The sequence below is a fragment of the Lissotriton helveticus genome, chromosome 4_1, assembly GCF_964261635.1.
Source record: "Lissotriton helveticus chromosome 4_1, aLisHel1.1, whole genome shotgun sequence".
NCBI lineage: Eukaryota > Metazoa > Chordata > Amphibia > Caudata > Salamandridae > Lissotriton > Lissotriton helveticus.
In genome coordinates this window covers 1,200,522,115-1,200,549,409 of record NC_136063.1, presented here as the reverse complement: position 1 = coordinate 1,200,549,409, position 27,295 = coordinate 1,200,522,115, and the positions used below count along the sequence as shown (strand labels likewise).

General features: G+C 30.4%; 38 non-coding genes across 38 annotated transcripts; all 38 read right to left on the bottom strand.

Moving 5' to 3' along the window:
- Window positions 1-133: 133 nt before the first annotated feature.
- TRNAT-AGU (transfer RNA threonine (anticodon AGU)) lies at window positions 134-207 on the bottom strand. The gene has a single exon. It is a non-coding gene; the product is annotated as a tRNA-Thr (tRNA).
- Window positions 208-633: 426 nt separating this feature from the next.
- TRNAT-AGU (transfer RNA threonine (anticodon AGU)) lies at window positions 634-707 on the bottom strand. The gene has a single exon. It is a non-coding gene; the product is annotated as a tRNA-Thr (tRNA).
- Window positions 708-1,137: 430 nt separating this feature from the next.
- Window positions 1,138-1,210, bottom strand: TRNAT-CGU (transfer RNA threonine (anticodon CGU)). The gene has a single exon. It is a non-coding gene; the product is annotated as a tRNA-Thr (tRNA).
- A 437-nt stretch (window positions 1,211-1,647) lies between these two features.
- Window positions 1,648-1,721, bottom strand: TRNAT-AGU (transfer RNA threonine (anticodon AGU)). The gene has a single exon. It is a non-coding gene; the product is annotated as a tRNA-Thr (tRNA).
- Window positions 1,722-2,151: 430 nt separating this feature from the next.
- Window positions 2,152-2,224, bottom strand: TRNAT-UGU (transfer RNA threonine (anticodon UGU)). The gene has a single exon. It is a non-coding gene; the product is annotated as a tRNA-Thr (tRNA).
- Window positions 2,225-2,660: 436 nt separating this feature from the next.
- On the bottom strand, window positions 2,661-2,734 carry TRNAT-AGU (transfer RNA threonine (anticodon AGU)). The gene has a single exon. It is a non-coding gene; the product is annotated as a tRNA-Thr (tRNA).
- A 937-nt stretch (window positions 2,735-3,671) lies between these two features.
- TRNAT-AGU (transfer RNA threonine (anticodon AGU)) lies at window positions 3,672-3,745 on the bottom strand. The gene has a single exon. It is a non-coding gene; the product is annotated as a tRNA-Thr (tRNA).
- Window positions 3,746-4,175: 430 nt separating this feature from the next.
- Window positions 4,176-4,248, bottom strand: TRNAT-CGU (transfer RNA threonine (anticodon CGU)). The gene has a single exon. It is a non-coding gene; the product is annotated as a tRNA-Thr (tRNA).
- A 940-nt stretch (window positions 4,249-5,188) lies between these two features.
- On the bottom strand, window positions 5,189-5,261 carry TRNAI-UAU (transfer RNA isoleucine (anticodon UAU)). The gene has a single exon. It is a non-coding gene; the product is annotated as a tRNA-Ile (tRNA).
- Window positions 5,262-5,697: 436 nt separating this feature from the next.
- TRNAT-AGU (transfer RNA threonine (anticodon AGU)) lies at window positions 5,698-5,771 on the bottom strand. Its single transcript has one exon. It is a non-coding gene; the product is annotated as a tRNA-Thr (tRNA).
- A 426-nt stretch (window positions 5,772-6,197) lies between these two features.
- On the bottom strand, window positions 6,198-6,270 carry TRNAT-CGU (transfer RNA threonine (anticodon CGU)). The gene has a single exon. It is a non-coding gene; the product is annotated as a tRNA-Thr (tRNA).
- A 437-nt stretch (window positions 6,271-6,707) lies between these two features.
- TRNAT-AGU (transfer RNA threonine (anticodon AGU)) lies at window positions 6,708-6,781 on the bottom strand. The gene has a single exon. It is a non-coding gene; the product is annotated as a tRNA-Thr (tRNA).
- Window positions 6,782-7,211: 430 nt separating this feature from the next.
- Window positions 7,212-7,284, bottom strand: TRNAT-UGU (transfer RNA threonine (anticodon UGU)). Its single transcript has one exon. It is a non-coding gene; the product is annotated as a tRNA-Thr (tRNA).
- Window positions 7,285-8,732: 1,448 nt separating this feature from the next.
- Window positions 8,733-8,806, bottom strand: TRNAT-AGU (transfer RNA threonine (anticodon AGU)). The gene has a single exon. It is a non-coding gene; the product is annotated as a tRNA-Thr (tRNA).
- A 430-nt stretch (window positions 8,807-9,236) lies between these two features.
- TRNAT-CGU (transfer RNA threonine (anticodon CGU)) lies at window positions 9,237-9,309 on the bottom strand. The gene has a single exon. It is a non-coding gene; the product is annotated as a tRNA-Thr (tRNA).
- A 437-nt stretch (window positions 9,310-9,746) lies between these two features.
- Window positions 9,747-9,820, bottom strand: TRNAT-AGU (transfer RNA threonine (anticodon AGU)). Its single transcript has one exon. It is a non-coding gene; the product is annotated as a tRNA-Thr (tRNA).
- A 430-nt stretch (window positions 9,821-10,250) lies between these two features.
- On the bottom strand, window positions 10,251-10,323 carry TRNAT-CGU (transfer RNA threonine (anticodon CGU)). Its single transcript has one exon. It is a non-coding gene; the product is annotated as a tRNA-Thr (tRNA).
- A 437-nt stretch (window positions 10,324-10,760) lies between these two features.
- On the bottom strand, window positions 10,761-10,834 carry TRNAT-AGU (transfer RNA threonine (anticodon AGU)). The gene has a single exon. It is a non-coding gene; the product is annotated as a tRNA-Thr (tRNA).
- Window positions 10,835-11,770: 936 nt separating this feature from the next.
- On the bottom strand, window positions 11,771-11,844 carry TRNAT-AGU (transfer RNA threonine (anticodon AGU)). The gene has a single exon. It is a non-coding gene; the product is annotated as a tRNA-Thr (tRNA).
- Window positions 11,845-12,273: 429 nt separating this feature from the next.
- Window positions 12,274-12,346, bottom strand: TRNAT-UGU (transfer RNA threonine (anticodon UGU)). The gene has a single exon. It is a non-coding gene; the product is annotated as a tRNA-Thr (tRNA).
- A 436-nt stretch (window positions 12,347-12,782) lies between these two features.
- TRNAT-AGU (transfer RNA threonine (anticodon AGU)) lies at window positions 12,783-12,856 on the bottom strand. Its single transcript has one exon. It is a non-coding gene; the product is annotated as a tRNA-Thr (tRNA).
- A 936-nt stretch (window positions 12,857-13,792) lies between these two features.
- Window positions 13,793-13,866, bottom strand: TRNAT-AGU (transfer RNA threonine (anticodon AGU)). The gene has a single exon. It is a non-coding gene; the product is annotated as a tRNA-Thr (tRNA).
- A 429-nt stretch (window positions 13,867-14,295) lies between these two features.
- On the bottom strand, window positions 14,296-14,368 carry TRNAM-CAU (transfer RNA methionine (anticodon CAU)). Its single transcript has one exon. It is a non-coding gene; the product is annotated as a tRNA-Met (tRNA).
- Window positions 14,369-15,815: 1,447 nt separating this feature from the next.
- TRNAT-AGU (transfer RNA threonine (anticodon AGU)) lies at window positions 15,816-15,889 on the bottom strand. The gene has a single exon. It is a non-coding gene; the product is annotated as a tRNA-Thr (tRNA).
- Window positions 15,890-16,319: 430 nt separating this feature from the next.
- TRNAT-CGU (transfer RNA threonine (anticodon CGU)) lies at window positions 16,320-16,392 on the bottom strand. The gene has a single exon. It is a non-coding gene; the product is annotated as a tRNA-Thr (tRNA).
- Window positions 16,393-16,829: 437 nt separating this feature from the next.
- Window positions 16,830-16,903, bottom strand: TRNAT-AGU (transfer RNA threonine (anticodon AGU)). The gene has a single exon. It is a non-coding gene; the product is annotated as a tRNA-Thr (tRNA).
- A 1,441-nt stretch (window positions 16,904-18,344) lies between these two features.
- On the bottom strand, window positions 18,345-18,417 carry TRNAT-CGU (transfer RNA threonine (anticodon CGU)). Its single transcript has one exon. It is a non-coding gene; the product is annotated as a tRNA-Thr (tRNA).
- Window positions 18,418-19,360: 943 nt separating this feature from the next.
- Window positions 19,361-19,433, bottom strand: TRNAT-CGU (transfer RNA threonine (anticodon CGU)). The gene has a single exon. It is a non-coding gene; the product is annotated as a tRNA-Thr (tRNA).
- A 932-nt stretch (window positions 19,434-20,365) lies between these two features.
- Window positions 20,366-20,438, bottom strand: TRNAT-CGU (transfer RNA threonine (anticodon CGU)). The gene has a single exon. It is a non-coding gene; the product is annotated as a tRNA-Thr (tRNA).
- A 941-nt stretch (window positions 20,439-21,379) lies between these two features.
- On the bottom strand, window positions 21,380-21,452 carry TRNAT-CGU (transfer RNA threonine (anticodon CGU)). The gene has a single exon. It is a non-coding gene; the product is annotated as a tRNA-Thr (tRNA).
- A 941-nt stretch (window positions 21,453-22,393) lies between these two features.
- Window positions 22,394-22,466, bottom strand: TRNAT-CGU (transfer RNA threonine (anticodon CGU)). The gene has a single exon. It is a non-coding gene; the product is annotated as a tRNA-Thr (tRNA).
- A 437-nt stretch (window positions 22,467-22,903) lies between these two features.
- TRNAT-AGU (transfer RNA threonine (anticodon AGU)) lies at window positions 22,904-22,977 on the bottom strand. The gene has a single exon. It is a non-coding gene; the product is annotated as a tRNA-Thr (tRNA).
- A 430-nt stretch (window positions 22,978-23,407) lies between these two features.
- On the bottom strand, window positions 23,408-23,480 carry TRNAT-CGU (transfer RNA threonine (anticodon CGU)). Its single transcript has one exon. It is a non-coding gene; the product is annotated as a tRNA-Thr (tRNA).
- Window positions 23,481-23,917: 437 nt separating this feature from the next.
- TRNAT-AGU (transfer RNA threonine (anticodon AGU)) lies at window positions 23,918-23,991 on the bottom strand. Its single transcript has one exon. It is a non-coding gene; the product is annotated as a tRNA-Thr (tRNA).
- A 1,442-nt stretch (window positions 23,992-25,433) lies between these two features.
- On the bottom strand, window positions 25,434-25,506 carry TRNAT-CGU (transfer RNA threonine (anticodon CGU)). Its single transcript has one exon. It is a non-coding gene; the product is annotated as a tRNA-Thr (tRNA).
- A 437-nt stretch (window positions 25,507-25,943) lies between these two features.
- Window positions 25,944-26,017, bottom strand: TRNAT-AGU (transfer RNA threonine (anticodon AGU)). The gene has a single exon. It is a non-coding gene; the product is annotated as a tRNA-Thr (tRNA).
- Window positions 26,018-26,447: 430 nt separating this feature from the next.
- TRNAT-CGU (transfer RNA threonine (anticodon CGU)) lies at window positions 26,448-26,520 on the bottom strand. Its single transcript has one exon. It is a non-coding gene; the product is annotated as a tRNA-Thr (tRNA).
- Window positions 26,521-26,957: 437 nt separating this feature from the next.
- TRNAT-AGU (transfer RNA threonine (anticodon AGU)) lies at window positions 26,958-27,031 on the bottom strand. Its single transcript has one exon. It is a non-coding gene; the product is annotated as a tRNA-Thr (tRNA).
- Between the last annotated feature and the right edge of the window lie 264 nt (window positions 27,032-27,295).

The following is a 27,295-nucleotide window of genomic DNA, read 5'->3' as shown; positions in this document are numbered from 1 at the left end:
CTTGAAAATACTTGGGTTTTTATGAGGTTTAAGATGATCTGTTCAACAGTAAGATTAATCAGACTTTTATATTTTAATTGTATCAAAATAGGACCTAATGAAAATGATTTGTTATATAACAAAGAGAAAAGCAAGGCACTGCTGAGAGTTGAACTCAGGATCTCCTGTTTACTAGACAGGCGCTTTAACCAGCTAAGCCACAGCACCCCCTTGAGTCTTAAGTTTGAAAGACTTTTCTTTATGGTGTTCAAGAGAATATTGTTTTTTCACTTTCATAATATTTTATACGTTCACAGTCTTCTCTACTCAAACAGTTTAGATGAAGACGCTTCACTTATAAACACCTCTCTAATTTGAAGTTTACCCTATTCATAGAATTTTAAAATATACCTTGCTGAAGAATGGATTAGTTGTATTCAACAACCGAGTGATCATTCAGCTCTATCTTGTTCTTTGTCATTTTCTTTTCGCTATTTCAGTCAATGCATTCCTACATAAATCTTCACAATACCAAGAATTTTACATCGTTTTATGATAACTTTTTCTAAAGTTCATAGAACCAGACGTTTCTTCCTAAATTGTATTCAACACTTGTTTGCTGAAAATTATTTATAAAGCATGGAGAAAACAGTTAGGTGCTGCTGAGATTTGAACTCAGGATCTCCTGTTTACTAGACAGGCACTTTAACCAGCTAAGCCACAGCACCCCCTTGAGTCTTAAGTTTGAAAGACTTTTCTTTATGGTGTTCAAGAGAATATTGTTTTTTCACTTTCATAATATTTTATAAGTTCACAGTCTTCTCTACTCAAACACTTTAGATGAAGACGCTTCACGTATTCAAAAACACCTCTCTAATTTGAAGTTTACCCTATTCATAGAATTTTAAAATATACCTTGCTGAAGAATGGATTAGTTGTATTCAACAACCGAGTGATCATTCAGCTCTATCTTGTTCTTTGTCATTTTCTTTTCGCTATTTCAGTCAATTCATTCCTACATAAATCTTCACAATACCAAGAATTTTATATCGTTTTATGATAACTTTTTCCAAAGTTCATAGAACCAGACGTTTCTTCTTAAATTGTATTCAACACTTGTTTGATGAAAATTATTTCTAAAGCATGGAGAAAACAGTTAGGTGTTGCTGAGATTTGAACTCAGGATTTCCTGTTTACGAGACAGGCGCTTTAACCACTAAGCCACAGCACCAACGTCAATGAAATAAAATTCATGAATAATTTATTGTTGATGATGAAAATTTGTTTCCTGCTATTAATTCTTCTTTACATGTACTTTAATCTTAATCACAAAAAGATACTCAATCACTAAACAAGTATTAATAAGTTTTAATAAACAAGTACTCTTATAAAACCCAATTTCATTTCTTGAATACTTTACAATTTTCTTTTCATGAAGGCATTAATATTGCTCAAATAGAGGTAGTAATGTCATCTACATCTTTTTCATAGATAAGTCTTTTTTTATTTTGCAATAACAGTATTCACTCTATAATCTTGAAAATACTTGGGTTTTTATGAGGTTTAAGATGATCTGTTCAACAGTAAGAATAATCAGACTTTTATATTGTAATTGTATCAAAATAGGACCTAATGAAAATGATTTGTTATATAACAAAGAGAAAAGCAAGGCACTGCTGAGAGTTGAACTCAGGATCTCCTGTTTACTAGACAGGCGCTTTAACCAAGTAAGCCACAGCACCCCCTTGAGTCTTAAGTTTGAAAGACTTTTCTTTATGGTGTTCAAGAGAATATTGTTTTTTCACTTTCATAATATTTTATAAGTTCACAGTCTTCTCTACTCAAACACTTTAGATGAAGACGCTTCACGTATTCAAAAACACCTCTCTAATTTGAAGTTTACCCTATTCATAGAATTTTAAAATATACCTTGCTGAAGAATGGATTAGTTGTATTCAACAACCGAGTGATCATTCAGCTCTATCTTGTTCTTTGTCATTTTCTTTTCGCTATTTCAGTCAATGCATTCCTACAAAAATCTTCACAATACCAAGTATTTTATTTCTTTTTATGATAACTTTTTCTAAAGTTCATAGAACCAGACCTTTATTCTTATATTGTATTCAACACTTGTTTGATTAAAATTATTTCTAAAGCATGGAGAAAATAGTTAGGTACTGCTGAGATTTGAAATCAGGATTTCCTGTTTACAAGACAGGCGCTTTAACCACTAAGCCACAGCACCAACGTCAATGAAGCAAAATTCATGAATAATTTATTGTTGATGATGAAAATTTGTTTTATGCTATTAATTCTTCTTTATATGTACTGTAATCTTAATCAGAAAAAGATACTCAATCACTAAACAAGTATTAATAGGTTTTAATAAACAAGTACTCTTATAAAACCCAATTTCATTTCTTGAATACTTTACAATTTTCTTTTCATGAAGGCATTAATATTGCTCAAATAGAGGTAGTAATGTCATCTACGTCTTTTTCATAGATATGTCTTTTTTTATTTTGCAACAACAGTATTCACTCTATAATCTTGAAAATACTTGGGTTTTATGAGGTTTAAGATGATCTGTTCAACAGTAAGATTAATCAGACTTTTATATTTTAATTGTATCAAAATAGGACCTAATGAAAATGATTTGTTATATAACAAAGAGAAAAGCAAGGCACTGCTGAGAGTTGAACTCAGGATCTCCTATTTACTAGACAGGCGCTTTAACCAGCTAAGCCACAGCACCCCCTTGAGTCTTAAGTTTGAAAGACTTTTCTTTATGGTGTTCAAGAGAATATTGTTTTTTCACTTTCATAATATTTTATACGTTCACAGTCTTCTCTACTCAAACACTTTAGATGAAGACGCTTAACTTATAAACACCTCTCTAATTTGAAGTTTACCCTATTCATAGAATTTTAAAATATACCTTGCTGAAGAATGGATTAGTTGTATTCAACAACCGAGTGATCATTCAGCTCTATCTTGTTCTTTGTCATTTTCTTTTCGCTATTTCAGTCAATGCATTCCTACAAAAATCTTCACGATACCAAGTATTTTATTTCGTTTTATGATAACTTTTTCTAAAGTTCATAGAACCAGACGTTTATTCTTAAATTGTATTCAACACTTGTATGATGAAAATAATTTCTAAAGCATGGAGAAAACAGTTAGGTGCTGCTGAGATTTCAACTCAGGATTTCCTGTTTAAGAGACAGGCGCTTTAACGACTAAGCCACAGCACCAACGTCAATTAAGTAAAATTCATGAATAATTTATTGTTGATGATGAAAATTTGTTTCCTGCTATTAATTCTTCTTTATATGAACTGTAATCTTAATCAGAAAAAAGATACTCAATCGCTAAACAAGTATTATTAGGTCTTAATAAACAAGTACTCTTATAAAACCCAATTTCATTTCTTGAATACTTTACAATTTTCTTTTCATTAAGGCATTAATATTGCTCAAATAGAGGTAGTAATGTCATCTACGTCTTTTTCATAGATATGTCTTTTTTTATTTTGCAATAACAGTATTCACTCTATAATCTTGAAAATACTTGGGTTTTTATGAGGTTTAAGATGATCTGTTCAACAGTAAGATTAATCAGACTTTTATATTTTAATTGTATCAAACTAGGACCTAATGAAAATGATTTGTTATATAACAAAGTGAAAAGCAAGGCACTGCTGAGAGTTGAACTCAGGATCTCCTGTTTACTAGATAGGCGCTTTAACCAGCTAAGCCACAGCACCCCCTTGAGTCTTAAGTTTGAAAGACTTTTCTTTATGGTGTTCAAGAGAATATTGTTTTTTCACTTTCATAATATTTTATAAGTTCACAGTCTTCTCTACTCAAACACTTTAGATGAAGACGCTTCACGTATTCAAAAACACCTCTCTAATTTGAAGTTTACCCTATTCATAGAATTTTAAAATATACCTTGCTGAAGAATGGATTAGTTGTATTCAACAACCGAGTGATCATTCAGCTCTATCTTGTTCTTTGTCATTTTCTTTTCGCTATTTCAGTCAATTCATTCCTACATAAATCTTCACAATACCAAGAATTTTATATCGTTTTATGATAACTTTTTCCAAAGTTCATAGAACCAGACGTTTCTTCTTAAATTGTATTCAACACTTGTTTGATGAAAATTATTTCTAAAGCATGGAGAAAACAATTAGGTGTTGCTGAGATTTGAACTCAGGATTTCCTGTTTACGAGACAGGCGCTTTAACCACTAAGCCACAGCACCAACGTCAATGAAATAAAATTCATGAATAATTTATTGTTGATGATGAAAATTTGTTTCCTGCTATTAATTCTTCTTTATATGTACTTTAATCTTAATCACAAAAAGATACTCAATCACTAAACAAGTATTAATAAGTTTTAATAAACAAGTACTCTTATAAAACCCAATTTCATTTCTTGAATACTTTACAATTTTCTTTTCATGAAGGCATTAATATTGCTCAAATAGAGGTAGTAATGTCATCTACATCTTTTTCATAGATAAGTCTTTTTTTATTTTGCAATAACAGTATTCACTCTATAATCTTGAAAATACGTGGGTTTTTATGAGGTTTAAGATGATCTGTTCAACAGTAAGAATAATCAGACTTTTATATTGTAATTGTATCAAAATAGGACCTAATGAAAATGATTTGTTATATAACAAAGAGAAAAGCAAGGCACTGCTGAGAGTTGAACTCGGGATCTCCTGTTTACTAGACAAGTGGTTTAACCAGCTAAGCCACAGCACCCCCTTGAGTCTTAAGTTTGAAAGACTTTTCTTTATGGTGTTAAAGAGAATATTGTTTTTTCACTTTCATAATATTTTATAAGTTCACAGTCTTCTCTACTCAAACACTTTAGATAAAGACGCTTCACTTATTCAAAAAACCTCTCTAATTTGAAGTTTACCCTATTCAGAGATTTTTAAAATATACCTTGCTGAAGAATGGATTAGTTGTATTCAACAACCGAGTGATCATTCAGCTCTATCTTGTTCTTTGTCATTTTCTTTTCGCTATTTCAGTCAATGCATTCCTACAAAAATCTTCACAATACCAAGTATTTTATTTCGTTTTATGATAACTTTTTCTAAAGTTCATCGAACCAGACGTTTATTCTTAAATTGTATTCAACACTTGTTTGATGAAAATTATTTCTAAAGCATGGAGAAAATAGTTAGGTGCTGCTGAGATTTGAAATCAGGATTTCCTGTTTATAAGACAGGCGCTTTAACCACTAAGCCACAGCACCAACGTCAATGAAGTAAAATTCATGAATAATTTATTGTTGATGATGAAAATTTGTTTCCTGCTATTAATTCTTCTTTATATGTACTGTAATCTTAATCAGAAAAAGATACTCAATCACTAAACAAGTATTAATAGGTTTTAATAAACAAGTACTCTTATAAAACCCAATTTCATTTCTTGAAAACTTTACAATTTTCTTTTCATGAAGGCATTAATATTGCTCAAATAGAGGTAGTAATGTCATCTACTTCTTTTTCATAGATATGTCTTTTTTTATTTTGCAACAACAGTATTCACTCTATAATCTTGAAAATACTTGGGTTTTATGAGGTTTAAGATGATCTGTTCAACAGTAAGATTAATCAGACTTTTATATTTTAATTGTATCAAAATAGGACCTAATGAAAATGATTTGTTATATAACAAGGAGAAAAGCAAGGCACTGCTGAGAGTTGAACTCAGGATCTCCTGTTTACTAGACAGGCGATTTAACCAGCTAAGCCACAGCACCCCCTTGAGTCTTAAGTTTGAAAGACTTTTCTTTATGGTGTTCAAGAGAATATTGTTTTTTCACTTTCATAATATTTTATACGTTCACAGTCTTCTCTACTCAAACACTTTAGATGAAGACGCCTCACTTATAAACACCTCTCTAATTTGAAGTTTACCCTATTCATAGAATTTTAAAATATACCTTGCTGAAGAATGGATTAGTTGTATTCAACAACCGAGTGATCATTCAGCTCTATCTTGTTCTTTGTCATTTTCTTTTCGCTATTTCAGTCAATGCATTCCTACAAAAATCTTCACGATACCAAGTATTTTATATCGTTTTATGATAACTTTTTCTAAAGTTCATAGAACCAGACGTTTATTCTTAAATTGTATTAAACACTTGTTTGATGAAAATTATTTCTAAAGCATGGAGAAAACAGTTAGGTGCTGCTGAAATTTGAACTCAGGATTTCCTGTTTACGAGACAGGCGCTTTAACCACTAAGCCACAGCACCAACGTCAATTAAATAAAATTCATGAATAATTTATTGTTGATGATGAAAATGTGTTTCCTGCTATTAATTCTTCTTTATATGTACTATAATCTTAATCACAAAAAGATACTCAATCACTAAACAAGTATTAATAAGTTTTAATAAACAAGTACTCTTATAAAAACAAATTTCATTTCTTGAATACTTTACAATGTTCTTTTCATGAAGGCATTAATATTGCTCAAATAGAGGTAGTAATGTCATCTACGTCTTTTTCATAGATATGTTTTTTTTTATTTTGCAATAAAAGTATTCACTCTATAATCTTGAAAATACTTGGGTTTTTATGAGGTTTAAGATGATCTGTTCAACAGTAAGAATAATCAGACTTTTATATTTCAATTGTATCAAAATAGGACCTAATGAAAATGATTTGTTATATAACAAAGAGAAAAACAAGGCACTGCTGAGAGTTGAACTCAGGATCTCCTGTTTACTTGACAGGCGCTTTAACCAGCTAAGCCACAGCACCCCCTTGAGTCTTAAGTTTGAAAGACTTTTCTTTATGGTGTTCAAGATAATATTGTTTTTTCACTTTCATAATATTTTATAAGTTCACAGTCTTCTCTACTCAAATACTTTTGATGAAGACGCTTCACTTATTCAAAAACACCTCTCTAATTTGAAGTTTACCCTATTCATAGAATTTTAAAATATACCTTGCTGAAGAATGGATTAGTTGTATTCACCAACCGAGTGATCATTCGGCTCTATCTTGTTCTTTGTCATTTTCTTTTCGCTATTTCAGTCAATGCATTCCTACAAAAATCTTCACAATACCAAGTATTTTATTTCTTTTTATGATAACTTTTTCTAAAGTTCATAGAACCAGACCTTTATTCTTATATTGTATTCAACACTTGTTTGATTAAAATTATTTCTAAAGCATGGAGAAAATAGTTAGGTACTGCTGAGATTTGAAATCAGGATTTCCTGTTTACAAGACAGGCGCTTTAACCACTAAGCCACAGCACCAACGTCAATGAAGCAAAATTCATGAATAATTTATTGTTGATGATGAAAATGTGTTTTATGCTATTAATTCTTCTTTATATGTACTGTAATCTTAATCAGAAAAAGATACTCAATCACTAAACAAGTATTAATAGGTTTTAATAAACAAGTACTCTTATAAAACCCAATTTCATTTCTTGAATACTTTACAATTTTCTTTTCATGAAGGCATTAATATTGCTCAAATAGAGGTAGTAATGTCATCTACGTCTTTTTCATAGATATGTCTTTTTTTATTTTGCAACAACAGTATTCACTCTATAATCTTGAAAATACTTGGGTTTTATGAGGTTTAAGATGATCTGTTCAACAGTAAGATTAATCAGACTTTTATATTTTAATTGTATCAAAATAGGACCTAATGAAAATGATTTGTTATATAACAAAGAGAAAAGCAAGGCACTGCTGAGAGTTCAACACAGGATCTCCTATTTTATTAGACAGGCGCTTTAACCAGCTAAGCCACAGCACCCCCTTGAGTCTTAAGTTTGAAAGACTTTTCTTTATGGTGTTCAAGAGAATATTGTTTTTTCACTTTCATAATATTTTATACGTTCACAGTCTTCTCTACTCAAACACTTTAGATGAAGACGCTTAACTTATAAACACCTCTCTAATTTGAAGTTTACCCTATTCATAGAATTTTAAAATATACCTTGCTGAAGAATGGATTAGTTGTATTCAACAACCGAGTGATCATTCAGCTCTATCTTGTTCTTTGTCATTTTCTTTTCGCTATTTCAGTCAATGCATTCCTACAAAAATCTTCACGATACCAAGTATTTTATTTCGTTTTATGATAACTTTTTCTAAAGTTCATAGAACCAGACGTTTATTCTTAAATTGTATTCAACACTTGTTTGATGAAAATTATTTCTAAAGCATGGAGAAAACAGTTAGGTGCTGTTGAGATTTCAACTCAGGATTTCCTGTTTAAGAGACAGGCGCTTTAACGACTAAGCCACAGCACCAACGTCAATGAAGTAAAATTCATGAATAATTTATTGTTGATGATGAAAATTTGTTTCCTACTATTAATTCTTTTTTATATGAACTGTAATCTTAATCAGAAAAAAGATACTCAATCACTAAACAAGTATTATTAGGTCTTAATAAACAAGTACTCTTATAAAACCCAATTTCATTTCTTGAATACTTTACAATTTTCTTTTCATTAAGGCATTAATATTGCTCAAATAGAGGTAGTAATGTCATCTACGTCTTTTTCATAGATATGTCTTTTTTTATTTTGCAATAACAGTATTCACTCTATAATCTTGAAAATACTTGGGTTTTTATGAGGTTTAAGATGATCTGTTCAACAGTAAGATTAATCAGACTTTTATATTTTAATTGTATCAAACTAGGACCTAATGAAAATGATTTGTTATATAACAATGTGAAAAGCAAGGCACTGCTGAGAGTTGAACTCAGGATCTCCTGTTTACTAGATAGGCGCTTTAACCAGCTAAGCCACAGCACCCCCTTGAGTCTTAAGTTTGAAAGACTTTTCTTTATGGTGTTCAAGAGAATATTGTTTTTTCACTTTCATAATATTTTATAAGTTCACAGTCTTCTCTACTCAAACACTTTAGATGAAGACGCTTCACGTATTCAAAAACACCTCTCTAATTTGAAGTTTACCCTATTCATAGAATTTTAAAATATACCTTGCTGAAGAATGGATTAGTTGTATTCAACAACCGAGTGATCATTCAGCTCTATCTTGTTCTTTGTCATTTTCTTTTCGCTATTTCAGTCAATTCATTCCTACATAAATCTTCACAATACCAAGAATTTTATATCGTTTTATGATAACTTTTTCCAAAGTTCATAGAACCAGACGTTTCTTCTTAAATTGTATTCAACACTTGTTTGATGAAAATTATTTCTAAAGCATGGAGAAAACAGTTAGGTGTTGCTGAGATTTGAACTCAGGATTTCCTGTTTACGAGACAGGCGCTTTAACCACTAAGCAACAGCACCAACATCAAAGAAATAAAATTCATGAATAATTTATTGTTGATGATGAAAATTTGTTTCCTGCTATTAATTCTTCTTTATATGTACTTTAATCTTAATCACAAAAAGATACTCAATCACTAAACAAGTATTAATAAGTTTTAATAAACAAGTACTCTTATAAAACCCAATTTCATTTCTTGAATACTTTACAATTTTCTTTTCATGAAGGCATTAATATTGCTCAAATAGAGGTAGTAATGTCATCTACATCTTTTTCATAGATAAGTCTTTTTTTATTTTGCAATAACAGTATTCACTCTATAATCTTGAAAATACGTGGGTTTTTATGAGGTTTAAGATGATCTGTTCAACAGTAAGAATAATCAGACTTTTATATTGTAATTGTATCAAAATAGGACCTAATGAAAATGATTTGTTATATAACGAAGAGAAAAGCAAGGCACTGCTGAGAGTTGAACTCAGGATCTCCTGTTTACTAGACAGGCGCTTTAACCAGCTAAGCCACAGCACCCCCTTGAGTCTTAAGTTTGAAAGACTTTTCTTTATGGTGTTCAAGAGAATATTGTTTTTTCACTTTCATAATATTTTATAAGTTCACAGTCTTCTCTACTCAAACACTTTTGATGAAGACGCTTCACTTATTCAAAAATATCTCTCTAATTTGAAGTTTACCCTATTCAAAGAAGTTTAAAATATACCTTGCTGAAGAATGGATTAGTTGTATTCAACAACCGAGTGATCATTCGGCTCTATCTTGTTCTTTGTCATTTTCTTTTCGCTATTTCAGTCAATGCTTTCCTACAAAAATCTTCACTATACCAAGTTTTTTATTTCTTTTTATGATAACTTTTTCTAAAGTTCATAGAACCAGACGTTTATTCTTAAATTGTATTCAACACTTGTTTGATGAAAATTATTTCTAACGCATGGAGAAAACAGTTAGGTGCTGCTGAGATTTGAACTCAGGATTTCCTGTTTACGGGACGGGCGCTTTAACCACTAAGCCACAGCACCAACATCAATGAAATAAAATTCATGAATAATTTATTGTTGATGATGAAAATTTGTTTCCTGCTATTAATTCTTCTTTATATGTACTGTAATCTTAATCACAGAAAGATACTCAATCACTAAACAAGTATTAATAAGTTTTATTAAACAAGTACTCTTATAAAACCCAATTTCATTTCTTGAATACTTTACAATTTTCTTTTCATGAAGGCATTAATATTGCTCAAATAGAGGTAGTAATGTCATCTACGTCTTTTTCATAGATATGTCTTTTTTTATTTTGCAATAACAGTATTCACTCTATAATCTTGAAAATACTTGGGTTTTTATGAGGTTTAAGATGATCTGTTCAACAGTAAGATTAATCAGACTTTTATATTTTAATTGTATCAAAATAGGACCTAATGAAAATGATTTGTTATATAACAAAGAGAAAAGCAAGGCACTGCTGAGAGTTGAACTCAGGATCTCCTGTTTACTAGACAGGCGCTTTAACCAGCTAAGCCACAGCACCCCCTTGAGTCTTAAGTTTGAAAGACTTTTCTTTATGGTGTTCAAGAGAATATTGTTTTTTCACTTTCATAATATTTTATACGTTCACAGTCTTCTCTACTCAAACAGTTTAGATGAAGACGCTTCACTTATAAACACCTCTCTAATTTGAAGTTTACCCTATTCATAGAATTTTAAAATATACCTTGCTGAAGAATGGATTAGTTGTATTCAACAACCGAGTGATCATTCAGCTCTATCTTGTTCTTTGTCATTTTCTTTTCGCTATTTCAGTCAATGCATTCCTACAAAAATCTTCACGATACCAAGTATTTTATTTCGTTTTATGATAACTTTTTCTAAAGTTCATAGAACCAGACGTTTATTCTTAAATTGTATTCAACACTTGTTTGATGAAAATTATTTCTAAAGCATGGAGAAAACAGTTAGGTGCTACTGAGATTTCAACTCAGGATTTCCTGTTTAAGAGACAGGCGCTTTAACGACTAAGCCACAGCACCAACGTCAATTAAGTAAAATTCATGAATAATTTATTGTTGATGATGAAAATTTGTTTCCTGCTATTAATTCTTCTTTATATGAACTGTAATCTTAATCAGAAAAAGATACTCAATCACTAAACAAGTATTATTAGGTTTTAATAAACAAGTACTCTTATAAAACCCAATTTCATTTCTTGAATACTTTACAATTTTCTTTTCATGAAGGCATTAATATTGCTCAAATAGAGGTAGTAATGTTATCTACGTCTTTTTCATAGATATGTCTTTTTTTATTTTGCAATAACAGTATTCACTCTATAATCTTGAAAATACTTGTGTTTTTATGAGGTTTAAGATGATCTGTTCAACAGTAAGATTAATCAGACTTTTATATTTTAATTGTATCAAAATAGGACCTAATGAAAATGATTTGTTATATAACAAAGTGAAAAGCAAGGCACTGCTGAGAGTTGAACTCAGGATCTCCTGTTCACTAGACAGGCGCTTTAACCAGCTAAGCCACAGCACCCCCTTGAGTCTCAAGTTTGAAAGACTTTTCTTTATGGTGTTCAAGAGAATATTATTTTTTCACTTTCATAATATTTTATAAGTTCACAGTCTTCTCTACTCAAACACTTTAGATGAATACGCTTCACTTATTCAAAAACACCTCTCTAATTTGAAGTTAACCTATTCATAGAATTTTAAAATATACCTTGCTGAAGAATGGATTAGTTGTATTCAACAACCGAGTGATCATTCAGCTCTATCTTGTTCTTTGTCATTTTCTTTTCGCTATTTCAGTCAATTCATTCCTACATAAATCTTCACAATACCAAGTATTTTATTTCTTTTTATGATAACTTTTTCTAAAGTTCACAGAACCAGACCTTTATTCTTATATTGTATTCAACACTTGTTTGATTAAAATTATTTCTAAAGCATGGAGAAAATAGTTAGGTGCTGCTGAGATTTGAAATCAGGATTTCCTGTTTACAAGACAGGCGCTTTAACCACTAAGCCACAGCACCAACGTCAATGAAGTAAAATTCATGAATAATTTATTGTTGATGATGAAAATTTGTTTCCTGCTATTAATTCTTCTTTATATGTACTGTAATCTTAATCAGAAAAAGATACTCAATCACTAAACAAGTATTAATAGGTTTTAATAAACAAGTACTCTTATAAAACCCAATTTCATTTCTTGAATACTTTACAATTTTCTTTTCATGAAGGCATTAATATTGCTCAAATAGAGGTAGTAATGTCATCTACGTCTTTTTCATAGATATGTCTTTTTTTATTTTGCAACAACAGTATTCACTCTATAATCTTGAAAATACTTGGGTTTTATGAGGTTTAAGATGATCTGTTCAACAGTAAGATTAATCAGACTTTTATATTTTAATTGTATCAAAATAGGACCTAATGAAAATGATTTGTTATATAACAAAGAGAAAAGCAAGGCACTGCTGAGAGTTGAACTCAGGATCTCCTGTTTACTAGACAGGCGCTTTAACCAGCTAAGCCACAGCACCCCCTTGAGTCTTAAGTTTGAAAGACTTTTCTTTATGGTGTTCAAGAGAATATTGTTTTTTCACTTTCATAATATTTTATACGTTCACAGTCTTCTCTACTCAAACACTTTAGATGAAGACGCTTCACTTATAAACACCTCTCTAATTTGAAGTTTACCCTATTCATAGAATTTTAAAATATACCTTGCTGAAGAATGGATTAGTTGTATTCAACAACCGAGTGATCATTCAGCTCTATCTTGTTCTTTGTCATTTTCTTTTCGCTATTTCAGTCAATGCATTCCTACAAAAATCTTCAAGATACCAAGTATTTTATTTCGTTTTATGATAACTTTTTCTAAAGTTCATAGAACCAGACGTTTATTCTTAAATTGTATTCAACACTTGTTTGATGAAAATTATTTCTAAAGCATGGAGAAAACAGTTAGGTGCTGCTGAGATTTCAACTCAGGATTTCCTGTTTAAGAGACAGGCGCTTTAACGACTAAGCCACAGCACCAACATCAAATAAGTAAAATTCATGAATAATTTATTGTTGATGATGAAAATTTGTTTCCTGCTATTAATTCTTCTTTATATGAACTGTAATCTTAATCAGAAAAAGATACTCAATCACTAAACAAGTAAAATTAGGTCTTAATAAACAAGTACTCTTATAAAACCCAATTTCATTTCTTGAATACTTTACAATTTTCTTTTCATGAAGGCATTAATATTGCTCAAATAGAGGTAGTAATGTCATCTACGTCTTTTTCATAGATATGTCTTTTTTTATTTTGCAATAACAGTATTCACTCTATAATCTTGAAAATACTTGGGTTTTTATGAGGTTTAAGATGATCTGTTCAACAGTAAGATTAATCAGACTTTTATATTTTAATGGTATCAAAATAGGAACTAATGAAAATGATTTGTTAAAAAACAAAGAGAAAAGCAAGGCACTGCTGAGAGTTGAACTCAGGATCTCCTGTTTACTAGACAAGTGCTTTAACCAGCTAAGCCACAGCACCCCCTTGAGTCTTAAGTTTGAAAGACTTTTCTTTATGGTGTTAAAGAGAATATTGTTTTTTCACTTTCATAATATTTTATAAGTTCACAGTCTTCTCTACTCAAACACTTTAGATAAAGACGCTTCACTTATTCAAAAAACCTCTCTAATTTGAAGTTTACCCTATTCATAGATTTTTAAAATATACCTTGCTGAAGAATGGATTAGTTGTATTCAACAACCGAGTGATCATTCAGCTCTATCTTGTTCTTTGTCATTTTCTTTTCGCTATTTCAGTCAATGCATTCCTACAAAAATCTTCACAATACCAAGTATTTTATTTAGTTTTATGATAACTTTTTCTAAAGTTCATCGAACCAGACGTTTATTCTTAAATTGTATTCAACACTTGTTTGATGAAAATTATTTCTAAAGCATGGAGAAAACAGTTAGGTGCTGCTGAGATTTGAACTCAGGTTTTCCTGTTTATGAGAGAGGCGCTTTAACCACTAAGCCACAGCACCAATGTCAATGAAGTAAAATTCATGAATAATGTATTGTTGATGATGAAAATTTGTTTCCTGCTTTTAATTCTTCTTTATATGTACTGTAATCTTAATCAGAAAAAGATACTCAATCACTAAACAAGTATTAATAGGTTTTAATTAACAAATACTCTTATAAAACCCAATTTCATTTCTTGAATACTTTACAATTTTCTTTTCATGAAGGCTTTAATATTGCTCAAATAGAGGTAGTAATGTCATCTACGTCTTTTTCATAGATATGTCTTTTTTTATTTTGCAATAACAGTATTCACTCTATAATCTTGAAAATACTTGGGTTTTTATGAGGTTTAAGATGATCTGTTCAACAGTAAGATTAATCAGACTTTTATATTTTAATTGTATCAAAATAGGACCTAATGAAAATGATTTGTTATATAACAAAGTGAAAAGCAAGGCACTGCTGAGAGTTGAACTCAGGATCTCCTGTTTACTAGACAGGCTCTTGAACCAGCTAAGCCACAGCACCGCCTTGAGTCTTAAGTTTGAAAGACTTTTCTTTATGGTGTTCAAGAGAATATTGTTTTTTCACTTTCATAATATTTTATACGTTCACAGTCTTCTCTACTCAAACACTTTAGATGAAGACGCTTCACTTATAAACACCTCTCTAATTTGAAGTTTACCCTATTCATAGAATTTTAAAATATACCTTGCTGAAGAATGGATTAGTTGTATTCAACAACCGAGTGATCATTCAGCTCTATCTTGTTCTTTGTCATTTTCTTTTCGCTATTTCAGTCAATGCATTCCTACAAAAATCTTCATGATACCAAGTATTTTATTTCGTTTTATGATAACTTTTTCTAAAGTTCATAGAACCAGACGTTTATTCTTAAATTGTATTCAACACTTGTTTGATGAAAATTATTTCTAAAGCATGGAGAAAACAGTTAGGTGCTGCTGAGATTTCAACTCAGGATTTCCTGTTTAAGAGACAGGCGCTTTAACGACTAAGCCACAGCACCAACGTCAATTAAGTAAAATTCATGAATAATTTATTGTTGATGATGAAAATTTGTTTCCTGCTATTAATTCTTCTTTATATGAACTGTAATCTTAATCAGAAAAAGATACTCAATCACTAAACAAGTATTATTAGGTCTTAATAAACAAGTACTCTTATAAAACCCAATTTCATTTCTTGAATACTTTACAATTTTCTTTTCATGAAGGCATTAATATTGCTCAAATAGAGGTAGTAATGTCATCTACGTCTTTTTTATAGATATGTCTTTTTTTATTTTGCAATAACAGTATTCACTCTATAATCTTGAAAATACTTGGGTTTTTATGAGGTTTAAGATGATCTGTTCAACAGTAAGATTAATCAGACTTTTGTTTTTTAATTGTATCAAAATAGGACCTAATGAAAATGATTTGTTATATAACAAATTGAAAAGCAAGGCACTGCTGAGAGTTGAACTCAGGATCTCCTGTTTACTAGATAGGCGCTTTAACCAGCTAAGCCACAGCACCCCCTTGAGTCTTAAGTTTGAAAGACTTTTCTTTATGGTGTTCAAGAGAATATTGTTTTTTCACTTTCATAATATTTTATAAGTTCACAGTCTTCTCTACTCAAACACTTTAGATGAAGACGCTTCACTTATTCAAAAACACCTCTCTAATTTGAAGTTTACCATATTCATAGAATTTTAAAATATACCTTGCTGAAGAATGGATTAGTTGTATTCAACAACCGAGTGATCATTCAGCTCTATCTTGTTCTTTGTCATTTTCTTTTCGCTATTTCAGTCAATGCATTCCTACAAAAATCTTCACAATACCAAGAATTTTATATCGTTTTATGATAACTTTTTCTAAAGTTCATAGAACCAGACGTTTCTTCTTAAATTGTATTCAACACTTGTTTGATGAAAATTATTTCTAAAGCATGGAGAAAACAGTTAGGTGCTGCTGAGATTTGAACTCAGGATTTCCTGTTTACGAGACAGGCGCTTTCACCACTAAGCCACAGCACCAACGTCAATGAAGTAAAATTCATGAATAATTTATTGTTGATGATGAAAATGTGTTTCCTGCTATTAATTCTTCTTTATATGTACTGTAATCTTAATCAGAAAAAGATACTCAATCACTAAACAAGTATTATTAGGTTTTAATAAACAAGTACTCTTATAAAATCCAATTTCATTTCTTGAATACTTTACAATTTTCTTTTCATGAAGGCATTAATATTGCTCAAATAGAGGTAGTAATGTCATCTACGTCATTTTCATAGATATGTCTTTTTTTATTTTGCAATAACAGTATTCACTCTATAATCTTGAAAATACTTGGGTTTTTATGAGGTTTAAGATGATCTGTTCAACAGTAAGATTAATCAGACTTTTATATTTTAATGGTATCAAAATAGGAACTAATGAAAATGATTTGTTATATAACAAAGAGAAAAGCAAGGCACTGCTGAGAGTTGAACTCAGGATCTCCTGTTTACTAGACAAGCGCTTTAACCAGCTAAGCCACAGCACCCCCTTGAGTCTTAAGTTTGAAAGACTTTTCTTTATGGTGTTAAAGAGAATATTGTTTTTTCACTTTCATAATATTTTATAAGTTCACAGTCTTCTCTACTCAAACACTTTAGATAAAGACACTTCACTTATTCAAAAAACCTCTCTAATTTGAAGTTTACCCTATTCATAGAATTTTAAAATATACCTTGCTGAAGAATGGATTAGTTGTATTCAACAACCGAGTGATCATTCAGCTCTATCTTGTTCTTTGTCATTTTCTTTTCGCTATTTCAGTCAATGCATTCCTACAAAAATCTTCACAATACCAAGTATTTTATTTCGTTTTATGATAACTTTTTCTAAAGTTCATCGAACCAGACGTTTATTCTTAAATTGTATTCAACACTTGTTTGATGAAAATTTTTCTAAAGCATGGAGAAAACAGTTAGGTGCTGCTGAGATTTGAACTTAGGTTTTCCTGTTTACGAGACATGCGCTTTTACCACTAAGCCACAGCACCAATGTCAATGAAGTGAAATTCATGAATAAATTATTGTTGATGATGAAAATTTGTTTCCTGCTTTTAATTCTTCTTTATATGTACTGTAATCTTAATCAGAAAAAGATACTCAATCACTAAACAAGTATTAATAGGTTTTAATAAACAAGTACTCTTATAAAACCCAATTTCATTTCGTGAATACTTTACAATTTTCTTTTCATGAAGGCTTTAATATTGCTCAAATAGAGGTAGTAATGTCATCTACGTCTTTTTCATAGATATGTCTTTTTTTATTTTGCAACAACAGTATTCACTCTATAATCTTGAAAATACTTGGGTTTTATGAGGTTTAATATGATCTGTTCAACAGTAAGTTTAATCAGACTTTTATATTTTAATTGTATCAAAATAGGACCTAATGAAAATGATTTGTTATATAACAAAGAGAAAAGCAAGGCACTGCTGAGAGTTGAACTCAGGATCTCCTGTTTACTAGACAGGCACTTTAACCAGCTAAGTCACATCACCCCCTTGAGTCTTAAGTTTGAAAGACTTTTCTTTATGGTGTTCAAGAGAATATTGTTTTTTCACTTTAATAATATTTTATAAGTTCACAGTCTTCTCTACTCAAACACTTTAGATGAAGACGCTTCACTTATTCAAAAACACCTCTCTAATTTGAAGTTTACCCTATTCATAGAATTTTAAAATATACCTTGCTGAAGAATGGATTAGTTGTATTCAACAACCGAGTGATCATTCAGCTCTATCTTGTTCTTTGTCATTTTCTTTTCGCTATTTCAGTCAATGCATTCCTACAAAAATCTTCACAAAACCAAGAATTTTATATCGTTTTATGATAACTTTTTCTAAAGTTCATAGAACCAGACGTTTATTCTTAAATTGTATTAAACACTTGTTTGATGAAAATTATTTCTAAAGCATGGAGAAAACAGTTAGGTGCTGCTGAGATTTGAACTCAGGATTTCCTGTTTACGAGACAGGCGCTTTAACCACTAAGCCACAGCACCAACGTCATTTAAATAAAATTCATGAATAATTTATTGTTGATGATGAAAATTTGTTTCCTGCTATTAATTCGTCTTTAAATGTACTGTAATCTTAATCACAAAAAGATACTCAATCACTAAACAAGTATTAATACGTTTTAATAAACAAGTACTCTTATAAAACCCAATTTCATTTCTTGGATACTTTACAATTTTCTTTTCATGAAGGCATTAATATTGCTCAAATAGAGGTAGTAATGCCATCTACGTCTTTTTCATAGATATGTCTTTTTTTTTTATTTTGCAATAACAGTATTCACTCTATAATCTTGAAAATACTTGGGTTTTTATGAGGTTTAAGATGATCTGTTCAACAGTAAGATTAATCAGACTTTTATATTTTAATTGTATCAAAATAGGACCTAATGAAAATGATTTGTTATATAACAAAGAGAAAAGCAAGGCACTGCAGAAAGTTGAACTCAGGATCTCCTGTTTACTAGACAGGCGCTTTAACCAGCTAAGCCACAGCGCCCCCTTGAGTCTCAAGTTTGAAAGACTTTTGTTTATGGTGTTCAAGAGAATATTGTTTTTTCACTTTCATAATATTTTATAAGTTCACAGACTTCTCTACTCAAACACTTTAGATGAAGACGCTTCACTTATTCAAAAACACCTCTCTAATTTGAAGTTTACCCTATTCATAGAACTTTAAAATATACCTTGCTGAAGAATGGATTAGTTGTATTCAACAACCGAGTGATCATTCAGCTCTATCTTGTTCTTTGTCATTTTCTTTTCGCTATTTCAGTCAATGCATTCCTACAAAAATCTTCACAATACCAAGTATTTTATTTCGTTTTATGATAACTTTTTCTAAAGTTCATCGAACCAGATGTTTATTCTTAAATTGTATTCAACACTTATTTGATGAACATTTTTCTAAAGCATGGAGAAAACAGTTAGGTGCTGCTGAGATTTGAACTCAGGATTTCCTGTTTACGAAACAGGCGCTTTAACCACGAAGCCACAGCACCAACTTCAATAAGGTAAAATTCATGAATAATTTATTGTTGATGATGAACATTTGTTTCCTGCTATTAATTCTTCTTTATATGTACTGTAATCTTAATCAGAAAAAGATACTCAATCACTAAACAAGTATTAATAGGTTTTAATAAACAAGTACTCTTATAAAACCCAATTTAATTTCTTGAATACTTTACAATTTTCTTTTCATGAAGGCATTAATATTGCTCAAATAGAGGTGTCATCTACGTCTTTTTCATAGATATGTCTTTTTTTATTTTGCAACAACAGTATTCACTCTATAATCTTGAAAATACTTGGGTTTTTATGAGGTTTAAGATGATCTGTTCAACACTAAGATTAATCAGACTTTTATATTTTAATTGTATCAAAATAGGACCTAATGAAAATGATTTGTTATATAACAAAGAGAAAAGCAAGGCACTGCTGAGAGTTGAACTCAGGATCTCCTGTTTACTAGACAGGTGCTTTAACCAGCTAAGCCACATCACCCCCTTGAGTCTTAAGTTTGAAAGACTTTTTTATGGTGTTCAAGAGAATATTGTTTTTTCACTTTAATAATATTTTATAAGTTCACAGTCTTCTCTACTCAAACACTTTAGATGAAGACGCTTCACTTATTCAAAAACACCTCTCTAATTTGAAGTTTACCCTATTCATAGAATTTTAAAATATACCTTGCTGAAGAATGGATTAGTTGTATTCAACAACCGAGTGATCATTCAGCTCTATCTTGTTCTTTTTCATTTTCTTTTCGCTATTTCAGTCAATGCATTCCTACAAAAATCTTCACAATACCAAGTGTTTTATTTCGTTTTATGATAACTTTTTCTAAAGTTCATCGAACCAGACGTTTATTCTTAAATTGTATTCAACACTTATTTGATGAACATTTTTCTAAAGCATGGAGAAAACAGTTAGGTGCTGCTGAGATTTGAACTCAGGTTTTCCTGTTTACGAGACAGGCGCTTTAACCACTAAGCCACAGCACCAACGTCAATGAAGTGAAATTCATGAATAATTTATTGTTGATGATGAACATTTGTTTCCTGCTATTAATTCTTCTTTATATGTACTGTAATCTTAATCAGAAAAAGATACTCAATCACTAAACAAGTATTAATAGGTTTTAATAAACAAGTACTCTTATAAAACCCAATTTCATTTCGTGAATACTTTACAATTTTCTTTTCATGAAGGCTTTAATTTTGCTCAAATAGAGGTAGCAATGTCATCTACGTCTTTTTCATAGATATGTCTTTTTTTATTTTGCAATAACAGTATTCACTCTATAATCTTGAAAATACTAGGGTTTTTATTAGGTTTAAGATGATCTGTTCAACAGTAAGATTAATCAGACTTTTATATTTTAATTGTATCAAAATAGGACCTAATGAAAATGATTTGTTATATAACAAAGTGAAAAGCAAGGCACTGCTGAGAGTTGAACTCAGGATCTCCTGTTTATTAGACAGGCGCTTTAACCAGCTAAGCCACAGCACCGCCTTGAGTCTCAAGTTTGAAAGACTTTTCTTTATGGTGTTCAAGAGAATATTGTTTTTTCACTTTCATAATATTTTATAAGTTCACAGTCTTCTCTACTCAAACACTTTTGATGAAGACGCTTCACTTATTCAAAAACACCTCTCTAATTTGAAGTTTACCCTATTCATAGAATTTTAAAATATACCTTGCTGAAGAATGGATTAGTTGTATTCACCAACCGAGTGATCATTCGGCTCTATCTTGTTCTTTGTCATTTTCTTTTCGCTATTTCAGTCAATGCATTCCTACAAAAATCTTCACAATACCAAGTATTTTATTTCTTTTTATGATAACTTTTTCTAAAGTTCATAGAACCAGACATTTATTCTTAAATTTTATTCAACACTTGTTTGATGAAAATAATTTCTAAAGCATGGAGAAAACAGTTAGGTGCTGCTGAGATTTGAACTCAGGATTTCCTGTTTACGAGACAGGCGCTTTAACCACTAAGCCACAGCACCAACGTCAATGAAATAAAATTCATGAATAATTTATTGTTGATGATGAAAATGTGTTTCCTGCTATTAATTCTTCTTTATATGTACTGTAATCTTAATCAGAAAAAGATACTCAATCACTAAACAAGTAATAATAGGTTTTAATAAACAAGTACTCTTATAAAACCCAATTTCATTTCTTGAATACTTTACAATTTACTTTTCATGAAGGCATTAATATTGCTCAAATAGAGGTAGTAATGTCATCTACGTCTTTTTCATAGATATGTTTATTTTTATTTTGCAACAACAGTATTCACTCTATAATCTTGAAAATACTTGGGTTTTATGAGGTTTAAGATGATCTGTTCAACAGTAAGATTAATCAGACTTTTATATTTTAATTGTATCAAAATAGGACCTAATGAAAATGATTTGTTATATAACAAAGAGAAAAGCAAGGCACTGCTGAGAGTTGAACTCAGGAACTCCTGTTTACTAGACAGGCACTTTAACCAGCTAAGTCACATCACCCCCTTTGAGACTTAAGTTTGAAAGACTTTTCTTTATGGTGTTCAAGAGAATATTGTTTTTTCACTTTCATAATATTTTATAAGTTCACAGACTTCTCTACTCAAACACTTTAGATGAAGACCCTTCACTTATTCAAAAACACGTCTCTAATTTGAAGTTTACCCTATTCATAGAATTTTAAAATATACCTTGCTGAAGAATGGATTAGTTGTATTCACCAACCGAGTGATCATTCGGCTCTATCTTGTTCTTTTTCATTTTCTTTTCGCTATTTCAGTCAATGCATTCCTACAAAAATCTTCACAATACCAAGTATTTTATTTCTTTTTATGATAACTTTTTCTAAAGTTCATAGAACCAGACGTTTATTCTTAAATTGTATTAAACACTTGTTTGATGAAAATTATTTCTAAAGCATGGAGAAAACAGTTAGGTGCTGCTGAGATTTGAACTCAGGATTTCCTGTTTACGAGACAGGCGCTTTAACCACTAAGCCACAGCACCAACGTCAATGAAATAAAATTCATGAATAATTTATTGTTGATGATGAAAATTTGTTTCCTGCTATTAATTCTTCTTTATATGTACTATAATCTTAATCACAAAAAGATACTCAATCACTAAACAAGTATTAATAAGTTTTAATAAACAAGTACTCTTTTAAAAACAAATTTCATTTCTTGAAAACTTTACAATGTTCTTTTCATGAAGCCATTAATATTGCTCAAATAGAGGTAGTAATGTCATCTACGTCTTTTTCATAGATATGTTTTTTTTTATTTTGCAATAAAAGTATTCACTCTATAATCTTGAAAATACTTGGGTTTTTATGAGGTTTAAGATGATCTGTTCAACAGTAAGATTAATCAGACTTTTATATTTTAATTGTATCAAAATAGGACCTAATGAAAATGATTTGTTATATAACAAAGAGAAAAGCAAGGCACTGCTGAGAGTTGAACTCAGGATCTCCTGTTTACTAGACAGGCGCTTTAACCAGCTAAGCCACAGCACCCCCTCGAGTCTTAAGTTTGAAAGACTTTTCTTTATGGTGTTCAAGAGAATATTGTTTTTTCACTTTCATAATATTTTATAAGTTCACAGTCTTCTCTACTCAAACACTTTTGATGAAGACGCTTCACTTATTCAAAAACACCTCTCTAATTTGAAGTTTACCCTATTCATAGAATTTTAAAATATACCTTGCTGAAGAATGGATTAGTTGTATTCACCAACCGAGTGATCATTCGGCTTTATCTTGTTCTTTGTCATTTTCTTTTCGCTATTTCAGTCAATGCATTCCTACAAAAATCTTCACAATACCAAGAATTTTATATCGTTTTATGATAACTTTTTCTAAAGTTCATAGAACCAGACGTTTATTCTTAAATTGCATTAAACACTTGTTTGATGAAAATTATTTCTAAAGCATGGAGAAAACAGTTAGGTGCTACTGAGATTTTAACTCAGGATTTCCTGTTTACGAGACAGGCGCTTTAACCACTAAGCCACAGCACCAACGTCAATGAAATAAAATTCATGAATAATTTATTGTTGATTATGAAAATTTGTTTCCTGCTATTAATTCGTCTTTAAATGTACTGTAATCTTAATCACAAAAAGATACTCAATCACTAAACAAGTATTAATACGTTTTAATAAACAAGTACTCTTATAAAACCCAATTTCATTTCTTGGATACTTTACAATTTTCTTTTCATGAAGGCATTAATATTGCTCAAATAGAAGTAGTAATGTCATCTACGTCTTTTTCATAGATATGTCTTTTTTTATTTTGCAATAACAGTATTCACTCTATAATCTTGAAAATACTTGGGTTTTTATGAGGTTTAAGATGATCTGTTCAACAGTAAGATTAATCAGACTTTTATATTTTAATTGTATCAAAATAGGACCTAATGAAAATGATTTGTTATATAACAAAGAGAAAAGCAAGGCACTGCTGAGAGTTGAACTCAGGATCTCCTGTTTACTAGACAGGCGCTTTAACCAGCTAAGCCACAGCGCCCTCTTGAGTCTTAAGTTTGAAAGACTTGTGTTTATGGTGTTCAAGAGAATATTGTTTTTTCACTTTCATAATATTTTATTATTTCACAGACTTCTCTACTCAAACACTTTAGATGAAGACGCTTCACTTATTCAAAAACACCTCTGTAATTTGAAGTTTACCCTATTCATAGAATTTTAAAATATACCTTGCTGAAGAATGGATTAGTTGTATTCAACAACCGAGTGATCATTCAGCTCTATCTTGTTCTTTGTCATTTTCTTTTCGCTATTTCAGTCAATGCATTCCTACAAAAATCTTCACAATACCAAGTATTTTATTTCGTTTTATGATAACTTTTTCTAAAGTTCATCGAACCAGACGTTTATTCTTAAATTGTATTCAACACTTGTTTGATGAAAATTTTTCTAAAGCATGGAGAAAACAGTTAGGTGCTGCTGAGATTTGAACTTAGGTTTTCCTGTTTACGAGACATGCGCTTTTACCACTAAGCCACAGCACCAATGTCAATGAAGTGAAATTCATGAATAATTTATTGTTGATGATGAAAATTTGTTTCCTGCTTTTAATTCTTCTTTATATGTACTGTAATCTTAATCAGAAAAAGATACTCAATCACTAAACAAGTATTAATAGGTTTTAATAAACAAGTACTCTTATAAAACCCAATTTCATTTCGTGAATACTTTACAATTTTCTTTTCATGAAGGCTTTAATATTGCTCAAATAGAGGTAGTAATGTCATCTACGTCTTTTTCATAGATATGTCTTTTTTTATTTTGCAACAACAGTATTCACTCTATAATCTTGAAAATACTTGGGTTTTATGAGGTTTAATATGATCTGTTCAACAGTAAGTTTAATCAGACTTTTATATTTTAATTGTATCAAAATAGGACCTAATGAAAATGATTTGTTATATAACAAAGAGAAAAGCAAGGCACTGCTGAGAGTTGAACTCAGGATCTCCTGTTTACTAGACAGGCACTTTAACCAGCTAAGTCACATCACCCCCTTGAGTCTTAAGTTTGAAAGACTTTTCTTTATGGTGTTCAAGAGAATATTGTTTTTTCACTTTAATAATATTTTATAAGTTCACAGTCTTCTCTACTCAAACACTTTAGATGAAGACGCTTCACTTATTCAAAAACACCTCTCTAATTTGAAGTTTACCCTATTCATAGAATTTTAAAATATACCTTGCTGAAGAATGGATTAGTTGTATTCAACAACCGAGTGATCATTCAGCTCTATCTTGTTCTTTGTCATTTTCTTTTCGCTATTTCAGTCAATGCATTCCTACAAAAATCTTCACAATACCAAGAATTTTATATCGTTTTATGATAACTTTTTCTAAGGTTCATAGAACCAGACGTTTATTCTTAAATTGTATTAAACACTTGTTTGATGAAAATTATTTCTAAAGCATGGAGAAAACAGTTAGGTGCTGCTGAGATTTGAAATCAGGATTTCCTGTTTACGAGACAGGCACTTTAACCACTAAGCCACAGCACCAACGTCAATGAAATAAAATTCATGAATAATTTATTGTTGATGATGAAAATTTGTTTCCTGCTATTAATTCTTCTTTATATGTACTATAATCTTAATCACAAAAAGATACTCAATCACTAAACAAGTATTAATAAGTTTTAATAAACAAGTACTCTTTTAAAAACAAATTTCATTTCTTGAAAACTTTACAATGTTCTTTTCATGAAGGCATTAATATTGCTCAAATAGAGGTAGTAATGTCATCTACGTCTTTTTCATAGATATGTTTTTTTTTATTTTGCAATAAAAGTATTCACTCTATAATCTTGAAAATACTTGGGTTTTTATGAGGTTTAAGATGATCTGTTCAACAGTAAGATTAATCAGACTTTTATATTTTAATTGTATCAAAATAGGACCTAATGAAAATGATTTGTTATATAACAAAGAGAAAAGCAAGGCACTGCTGAGAGTTGAACTCAGGATCTCCTGTTTACTAGACAGGTGCTTTAACCAGCTAAGCCACAGCACCCCCTCGAGTCTTAAGTTTGAAAGACTTTTCTTTATGGTGTTCAAGAGAATATTGTTTTTTCACTTTCATAATATTTTATAAGTTCACAGTCTTCTCTACTCAAACACTTTTGATGAAGACCCTTCACTTATTCAAAAACACGTCTCTAATTTGAAGTTTACCCTATTCATAGAATTTTAAAATATACCTTGCTGAAGAATGGATTAGTTGTATTCACCAACCGAGTGATCATTCGGCTCTATCTTGTTCTTTTTCATTTTCTTTTCGCTATTTCAGTCAATGCATTCCTACAAAAATCTTCACAATACCAAGTATTTTATTTCTTTTTATGATAACTTTTTCTAAAGTTCATAGAACCAGACGTTTATTCTTAAATTGTATTAAACACTTGTTTGATGAAAATTATTTCTAAAGCATGGAGAAAACAGTTAGGTGCTGCTGAGATTTGAACTCAGGATTTCCTGTTTACGAGACAGGCGCTTTAACCACTAAGCCACAGCACCAACGTCAATGAAATAAAATTCATGAATAATTTATTGTTGATGATGAAAATTTGTTTCCTGCTATTAATTCTTCTTTATATGTACTATAATCTTAATCACAAAAAGATACTCAATCACTAAACAAGTATTAATAAGTTTTAATAAACAAGTACTCTTTTAAAAACAAATTTCATTTCTTGAAAACTTTACAATGTTCTTTTCATGAAGCCATTAATATTGCTCAAATAGAGGTAGTAATGTCATCTACGTCTTTTTCATAGATATGTTTTTTTTTATTTTGCAATAAAAGTATTCACTCTATAATCTTGAAAATACTTGGGTTTTTATGAGGTTTAAGATGATCTGTTCAACAGTAAGATTAATCAGACTTTTATATTTTAATTGTATCAAAATAGGACCTAATGAAAATGATTTGTTATATAACAAAGAGAAAAGCAAGGCACTGCTGAGAGTTGAACTCAGGATCTCCTGTTTACTAGACAGGCGCTTTAACCAGCTAAGCCACAGCACCCCCTCGAGTCTTAAGTTTGAAAGACTTTTCTTTATGGTGTTCAAGAGAATATTGTTTTTTCACTTTCATAATATTTTATAAGTTCACAGTCTTCTCTACTCAAACACTTTTGATGAAGACGCTTCACTTATTCAAAAACACCTCTCTAATTTGAAGTTTACCCTATTCATAGAATTTTAAAATATACCTTGCTGAAGAATGGATTAGTTGTATTCACCAACCGAGTGATCATTCGGCTTTATCTTGTTCTTTGTCATTTTCTTT